Source organism: Mobula birostris, chromosome 13 (genome assembly GCF_030028105.1).
Source record: "Mobula birostris isolate sMobBir1 chromosome 13, sMobBir1.hap1, whole genome shotgun sequence".
Lineage (NCBI taxonomy): Eukaryota > Metazoa > Chordata > Chondrichthyes > Myliobatiformes > Myliobatidae > Mobula > Mobula birostris.
In genome coordinates, this window is record NC_092382.1 from 83595940 (window position 1) to 83604917 (window position 8978).

Here is an 8978-nt window from a genome sequence, read left to right on the forward strand (position 1 = left end):
AACCACCGGGCCGGGGACCAGTACTGGGCTACAAAGCATGCGCTACCGGGCCGAGAGGAAACAACATGATTTGGCAATATGAGTCAGCTGCATTCCCTGTCACGCCCACTGTTGAACTTGAACGCACGCGAGGTTATTACCCTCACGTCAACCATGTCTGCGCGGGAAGGAGATCAACTCTTCGAGCTTGCAAAGGACGGCGGGCTGAAAAGTATGTTTGACATAACACCTCTGCCAGCATTCTGGATCAAAGTCAAGGCTGAATATCCTGATAGCCAAGAAAGCACTGAAAACATTGATTCCATTTGCAACATATCTCTGCAATGAATGCGATGAAAACTAAATTGCAGAATAGACTGGACATAAGGAACTCCCTTCGAGTATCACTGTCTCCCATCACCCCTCAATGGCACCGTCTTGTTGCAGGGAAACAAGCCCAGGGCTCCCACTGATTCAGTGATATTGGTGTGTTGCAATGATTTTATATGTTCATAAGAGGAACAACATGGGAGAGGTCTGGAGGGGGATGAGGACCATCACTGGGTTCTGGCAAACTAGCAACAGAGGAGTGGAAGGCAGTGTGGACAGGGCCAACGAACTTAACCTGTTCTTTCACAGATTTGACATTGTGATCCCTGCCCATCCCCAACATGAGCCATCTGTTGTCGGCCCCCAACCAACACATATTCCACTCTCCCCTCCTACCCCTCCTCACAGTCCCCCACCCTGCTCTCATGACTATACCCCTTCCCCACACAAAACCACCATGGTGGGCTTCACAGCTGAACAGGTGAGAAGACAGCTGAAACATCTCAACCCAAACAAGGCTGCAGGACCGGATGGTGTCAGTACCAGGGTGCTCAAAGCCTCTGCCCCTCAACTATGTGGAGTACTTCGCCATGTATTCAACATGAGCCTGAGGCTCCGGGGGGTTCCTGTACTGTGGAGGACGTCCTGCCTCGTCCCTGTGCCAAAGATGCCCCGCCCCAGCGGCCTCAATGACTACAGACCGGTGGCATTGACCTCCCACATCATGAAGACCCTGGAGAGACTTGTTCTGGAGCTGCTCCGGCCTATGGTCAGGCCACACTTAGACCCCCTCCAGTTCGCCTACCAGCCCTGATCAGGAGTTGAGGATGCCATCGTCTTCCTGCTGAACCATGTCTGCGCCCACCTGGACAAGCCAGCGAGCACTGTGAGGGTCATGTTTTTTGACTTCTCCAGTGCATACAACACCATCCGCCCTGCTCTGCTGGGGGAGAAGCTGACAGCGATGCAGGTGGATGCTTCCCTGGTGTCATGGATTCTTGATTACCTGACTGGCAGAACACAGTACGTGTGCTTGCAACACTGTGTGTCCGACAGAGTGATCAGCAGCACTGGGGCTCCACGGGGGACTGTCTTGTCTCCTTTTCTCTTCAAAACTTACATCTCGGACTTCAACTACTGCACAGAGTCTTGTCATCTTCAGAAGTTTTCGGATGACTCTGCCATAGTTGGATGCATCAGCAAGGGAGAAGAGGCTGAGTACAGGGCTACGGTAGGAAACTTTGTCACATGGTGTGAGCAGAATTATCTGCAGCTTAATGTGAAAAAGATTAAGGAGCTGGTGGTAAACCTGAGGAGAGCTAAGGTACCAGTGACCCCTGTTTCCATCCAGGGGGTCAGTGTGGACATGGTGGAGGATTACAAATACCTGGGGATACGAACTAACAATAAACTGGACTGGTCAAAGAACACGGAGGCTGTCTACAAGAAGGGTCAGAGCTGTCTCTATTTCCTGAGGAGACTGAGGTCCTTTAACATCTGCTGGACGATACTGAGGATGTTCTACAAGTCTGTGGTGGCCAGTGCTATCATGTTTGCTGTTGTGTGCTGGGGCAGCAGGCTGAGGGTAGCAGACACCAAAAGAATCAACAAACTCATTCGTAAGGCCAGTGGTGTTGTGGGAATGGAACTGGACTCTCTGATGGTGGTGTCTGAAAAGAGGATGCTGTCTAAGTTGCATGCCATCTTGGTCCATGTCTCCCATCCACTACATAATGTACTGGGTGGGCACAGGAGTACATTCAGCCAGAGACTCATTCCACCGAGATGCAGCACAGAGCGTCATAGGAAGTCATTCCTGCCTGTGGCCATCAAACTTTACAACTCCTCCCTTGGAGGGTCAGACACCCTGAGCCGATAGGCTGGTCCTGGACTTATTTCATAATTTACTGGCATAATTTACATATTACTGTTTAACTATTTATGGTTCTATTACTATTTATTATTTATGGAGCAACTGTAACGAAAACCAATTTCCCCCGGGATTAAAGTATGACTATGACTAATATGCGCTGTGTGCTTAATATCGAAATGTTACTTAAAATATTATGATGCTATTGAGTTCTAAGTGATTTATATAACCATATAACCATATAACAATTACAGCACAGAAAGAGGCCATCTCTGCCCTTCTAGTCCGTGCCGAATGCTACTCTCACCTAGTCCCACTGACCTGCACTCAGCCCATAACCCTCCATTCCTTTCCTGTCCATATACCTATCCAATTTTTCTTTAAACGATAATTATCAAACCTGCCTCTACCACTACTACTGGAAGTTTGTTCAACACTTACTTCAAGCTCCCCTGTCCTCCCCTGATAATTGACTTATCACTATATTCATGCGAGGAAAATATGTACTGTGTGTTTAATATTAAATTCGTTAGATAAACCCTTTTAGAAATGAAATTGAGTGTATTAGCCACTTATCACCTATATTCCGGTCGTGATTAACACCCCTCCCCCGAGCAGAATTGCCAAAAACGATTTGTAGAAAAAAATGTGCAGGTCACGCATGCACACTGGTGCCCGCTCAAGGCTTCATGGTCATTGTAGTCCTTCACGGGGTAAACACCATGTATTTGACTGCTACTCTTGTCCGTTGGCAACCCTACACCCCCCCACCCCGGGTTGGCCGGTCCGCAAGAATATTGCCAATAATAAACCGGTCTGCGGTGCTAAAAAGGCTGGGGACCCCTGCTCTAAATGAAAGGGTTATCATATTTGATCGTTCTTCATATGATGACCCCACCATTCCAGGGATCAGTCTGGTGAATCTTCATTGCACTCTCTACAGCAAATACTCTCTAACCTCTTTGTTAATCCTCTATGGAATTAATTTCCATCTTCTGCAGCCCTGTGTTGCCCCAAACACTCACCTCCCACCCCTGTCACTGTTTCCACCTTCCCACCTCCCCCTCACCTGGATCCACCTCTCACTCCCCAGCTCTTGCCCCATCCCCACCCCTCACCTCTTTTCTCTGACGATATCCCATCTACTCTCAGTCCAAAGAGAGGATCTCGGCACTAAATGTTGACGTATAATAAAACCTAAAATTCGGTGAAGCTAAACCTCCATTCTTTTTAGCTTTTTGAAGGTGAACTTTATTTAGTTGAGAATGTTTGTTTTTCCATATATAAGGAGACAGAGTAGAATCAAGAGAGTCAAAAAAGGTCTCAGGAATAAAAATGGGTAAGGCCTGAAAAAGATAAATGAATATAGGCAAGATATTCATTTTAATAGAATTAATTTGGCCAATCAATGATAACAAGAGGGGCGACCAATTTGATAGTGCCCTTTTTACATAATTCAGTAGGGTAAGAAAATTTCCTTTGAATATGTGTTTATAATTCTTAGTAATTGTTACATCCAGATAGGCAAATTGATTTCTTACAATTTTAAAAGGAAGGTTAGTGTTAATAGATACCAAATTATTCAAAGGGAAAAGTTCACTCTTATGTAAATGCAATTTATATCCTGAAAACTGGCTGAAACAGGAGAGTAAAGAAAGCACAGAAGGTAACAAAGTCTCAACATTAGAAATAAAAATCAATAGGTCATCCACATGGGGAAAAACTTTATGGGTAGTACTTCTTAAAATACCAGTGATATCACCAGATTCTCAAAAAGCAATAGCTAAGGGTTCTAAAGCCTGTCTGGTTCCACATTGGAGTTTAAATGGTTTAGAATTCTGAAAATTAGTAAGAACCCGAGCAGAGGGAGATAAGTAAAGTAATTTAATCCATTGAGTGAAATCGGGCCCCAAGTTAAAATTTTCTAAGGTTTCAAATAAATAATTCCATTGAACCCGATCAAAAACCTTCTCAGTGTCTAAAGATATCACGCATTCCAATATCTCCTTATAAGGAGAATAGATAACATTAGGTAAATGACGAATATTAAAATGGGAGTACCGATTTTTAATCAATCCAGTCTGATCATCAGATATAACCATATAACCATATCACCATTACAGCACGGAATCAGGCCATCTTGGCCCTTTTAGTCCATGCCGAACTCTTACTCTCACCTAGTCCCACCAACCTGCACTCAGCCCATAACCTTCCATTCCTTTCCAGTCCGTATAGCTGTCCAATTTAACTTTAAAAGACAACATCAAACCTGCCTCAACCACTTCTGCTGGCAGCTTGTTCCACACAGCTACAACTCTCTGAGTAAAGAAGTTCCTCCTCTTGTTACCCCTAAACTTTTGCACTTTAAATCTCAACTCATGTCCTCTTGTTTGAATCTCCCCCACTCTCAATGGAAAAAGCCTATCAATGTCAACTCTATCTATCCTCCTCATAATTTTAAATACCGTACCTCTATCAAGTCCCCCCTCAACCTTTTATGTTCCAGAGAATAAAGACCCAACTTGTTCAACCTTTCTCTGTAACTCAGGTGATATAATAGCTGGTAAAATATTTTCAATCCTATGAGCCAGAATTTTGGATAGAATTTTAGTATCAACATTAAGTAGAGAGTTTGGTCTATATGGAGAGCATTCAGTTGGGTTCTTATTCTTTTTAAGAATAAGCGAAAGAGAGGCTTCATAAAAAGATTGTGGCAGCCTACCCAGCTTAAAAGAATCCCAAAAGACTGAACATAAATGAGGTATAAGCAGTGAGGAAAAAGCCTTATAAAATTCTCCAGAAAATCCATCAGGACTTGGATCCTCCCCTGAGTGCAATCAACGTACAGCCTCAGTAAATTCCTCATAAGAAATAAGTTGATCCAACTGTTTTCGGTTATCAGCAGAAAGTTCAGGGATGTTTAATGGTCTAAAAAAAAATCATTACAGTATTATCTTTAAGAGGGTCAGAACTGTAAAGTTAGAATAAAATTCTCTAAAGGTATCTTTTATTTCTAAATGATCAGCTGTCTTATCACCATCAGCATTACAAATTCCTTTAATTTGCCGTTTAGATATAAAGGTTTTTAATTGGTTAGCCAATAGTTTACCTGTTTTGTCTCCATGAATATAGAATTGACTTTTATCTTTTAGGAGTTGAATTTCAATTGGCTATGTTAAAAGAATATCATAATTAGTTGTAATTTCAACATGCCTTTTGTATAAAACAGGACCTGGAGCCGAGTCATATTCTTGGTCTGATTATTTCAACTGATTAGCTAATTCAATTCTCTCTTTATTAGCTTTTTTCTTAACACTTGCTGTATAAGAAATAATTTGTCCTCTAATGTAGGCCTTAAAAGCATCCCGTGTAATAAGACTGGAAGTCTCGTCCAGCGTATTTTCTTCAAAAAAGAATAGTTTGTTTCTCCAAAAACTTTTAAAAATCCTTATCAGAAAGCAAAGTTAGATTGAAATGCCAAACGCAAACACGAGGAATTCTGCAGATGCTGGAAATTCAAGCAACACACATCAAAGTTGCTGGTGAATGCAGCAGGCCAAAATCTGTTTATCTGCGGGAGACCAAGGAGGTTTAAAGAGAAAAACACAGCAATCTCTGAAACAGCAATCTCTTTAGATTCACAGGATCGAACTAATGGAATCATTTGGCTATCAATAAAAAAAAATCAATCCTGAAATATGCATGATGGTTATTTAACCTCATTCCCCTTCCTGACTCTCACCCAGTTTCCTGTGTCCTGCACTTTTGGTGTAACTCACCTCTCTTCATGTCATATCTATCATCCGCTCTGACTCCCGAATGATCCAGAATTCATCCATTTCTAGCTCCAACTCCTTAACATGCAGGATTGCAGGGACTCAGATATGTCAGGGTATCAGGGACACTTGGAGGTCTCCCCACCTTCTCACCAATGTCCCCTCTAATTTGTAATGATCAGTGTGTGCAAAAATCTTGCGCTGTGCAATTTTCACCCAGTGACAACAACATGCATAAACTGGATTTTATATAGCGAGGTATTCATTTCAAAAGCGAGCAAATCATTGTTACTAAGAGCTTTGATCTCCCCCAGGTTTGATCAAGTTCATCTGCACTCTCACACAACCTATGTAGCAGGCCTATAGCGGGTAATGAAGGATTTTTTTTTTCCACCAGAGCTTTTGCACACTGCCTATATTTGATTTTCTTGCTAAATGATGCTTTAAAATCTCAGATTTCCAAATATCACTCCACTTCTCCCCACTTGCAAATTCTCCAGCAACTTTTGCATCACCACAATACACACAGCTAACACCAGTTTCTGCATTGTACATAAATATTTCCCCAGAACCCTCCCCCAGGTGACTGACTGTGGCGAACTCACTGATGGCAATGCCAATCAATATGAAGGGCAGGGCAGTAGTCTGTCTCATTGGAGTCTGGCACATTTGTGATGTGAAAGCTTTGCTCAGCGCAAAGGTGTTTGATATCATTCTGTACCCAGAGAGAATGGGTCAAACAAAACATGTTCTCTCGGATAGAAAGGTTCAGAACAGGAGGAGGTAGAACAAGCAACACAGACAAAATGCTGGAGGAACTCAGCAGACGAGGCAGCATAGATGGAAAAGTGTACTAATGCTGAATTCCTCCATCATTTTGTGTGTGTTGCTTGGATTTCCAGCATCTGTAGATTTGCTCTTGTTTGTGACTGAAGGTAGAACAAAGGTGATTTTCTCAACAGCTGATGTAAAAGATTTTGATCCCTTTCTCCGAGTTCCGAATCCTTGCATTTGGATAGCTGGAGCTCAGCTCTGTCTGAGGGATACATTAGCTCACATTCCCTTTTCAGCCAGAAGCTCCCCGGGGCCCGTGTACGGATCGTGGGGCTGAGAGAAAGGGAAGAGAACAGGACTGTCCCGGTATTGCGGGTCATGGTGTCCGCAGATCACAGCAATTAACCCTCAATCGGTGTTTAAAAGTTACGTCCGGAGATATTCTTACCCACAGCCGATCTAGGGAGGGCCTTTCTGTACTGCGCGCATGCGCAATATTCGGGAACGGCTCAACCCTGACGCCTGCGCATTTGATCGATGCTTCAGCGACAGCGAAAATTGTTCACGCAGAGATTTCTGAGTAATCACGGTGCCATTGAAAGTTTCTGCAAGTACCGGTTCTATGTCCATACCTCAGTTTTTTTTTTGTGTGTAGAAAACTCAGCAGCTCTTTTAACGCAGGAAGCAGCTCCCATGAAACAATACAATTAATATCAGCAAACTTTCCGCGTGTCTGATGCCAAAGTGGAACGTTCTTACAAATGCAGATATAAAACACAAGAGATTCTGCTGTTGTTGGAGATATAGGCACATGTACACAAAGTGCTGGAGGAACTCTGCAGTTCAGACAGCAACTAAGCAGAGGAGTACACAGTCTAGGCATGCTGAAAGGGCTCGTCCTAAACGTTGTCTATTTATTCCTCTCCACACATTCTGCCTGATCTGTTGATTTCCACCAGTATTTTGCAGAAATTAACCACCTTCTTTTTTCAATCAAACAGTTTCAAAATGTTTCTGATCTTTCATTTGTAGTCACATTCTGCCGGTCTGATTCCTCTTCCTCCTCCTTCTTGTAAACTCCGGACCCATCTCTCTCTCGAGCCCCAAAGCCCTGACTCAGGCTGGCAACTCCGGTTTCTGACTCTGCGCCATCGAAGATTCACTCACTGGTCTGCTGTTAGACTTTAGAGGCGAATTGCAACAACCCAGCTGTCTGAGGCACATTCATTTGAGATGAGTGAAAATGACCCAAAACGTTGAAAAAAGCAGGGAAGAAGGAGTTTAACCACCTTAGTCCGGAGCCCTGGGGAACGGCAAAACCACAGTGAGCTCATTGTCTTATTCAGCCTGGAGAAAATCATGAAGGGAATTCATGCAGGTGCACAAGATGATGAGAGTCATTGATCGTGTGGATAGCCAGAGGCTTTTTCCCAGGACAGAAATGGCTAACAGGAGGGGGTGTGGTTTTAAAGTGCTTGGAAGTAGGTACAGAGGAGATGTCAGAGCTAAGTTTTTTAAACAAAGCGTGGTGTGTGGAATGCACTGCCGGTGACGGTGGCGGAGGCGAATACAACAGGGTATTTTAAGAGTTTCTTAGATTGCTAAATGCAGCCGGTAAAAATAGAGGTTTCTGAGGTAGGGTAATTCTAGACAGAGTCCAGAGTAGGTTACATGGTTGGCACAACATTGTGGGCCGAAGGGCCTGTAATGTGTTGTAGATTATATGATTCTATGAAGTTCAAAGGAAATCTCTTCTCCGACGGAATGGTGACTAGTTGCAACCTGTCATCACAGGGAGACTGAGAGCGGAGCGGCAGGGATTGGTTTTAAAATACTGATATGGAACAGAAAAATGAGCAGGGACCAGATGGGCCGAGTGGCCTCTGTAGTGTACATTGTGAATGTGGTAGAGACAAGAAGTACCTGATACACAGGATTTGATACAGAACTGATTTATCTTTCACAGATCCAGAATATTAAACACCAGTCTAGTTTAAGGCTAACATCAGCAGAACGGACTCCTCCAATGCTCAGTGACCAGGGTTCAGTCTTGGGTGCGATGAGCAGCCACAAGAACTGCAGAATCTGACAGTAACAGTCCCTCATGAACCTGCAGCTGCCTTCAGTCACCGTGATGGTTAAACATTGAACACAGAACTGATCTGAACTTCCTCCCTGATGTGAAGTTGCTGGTGTTGCAGCAGTTGGGCTGATTGAGTAAAACTCTTTGCTCACTTCGGACAGAAATG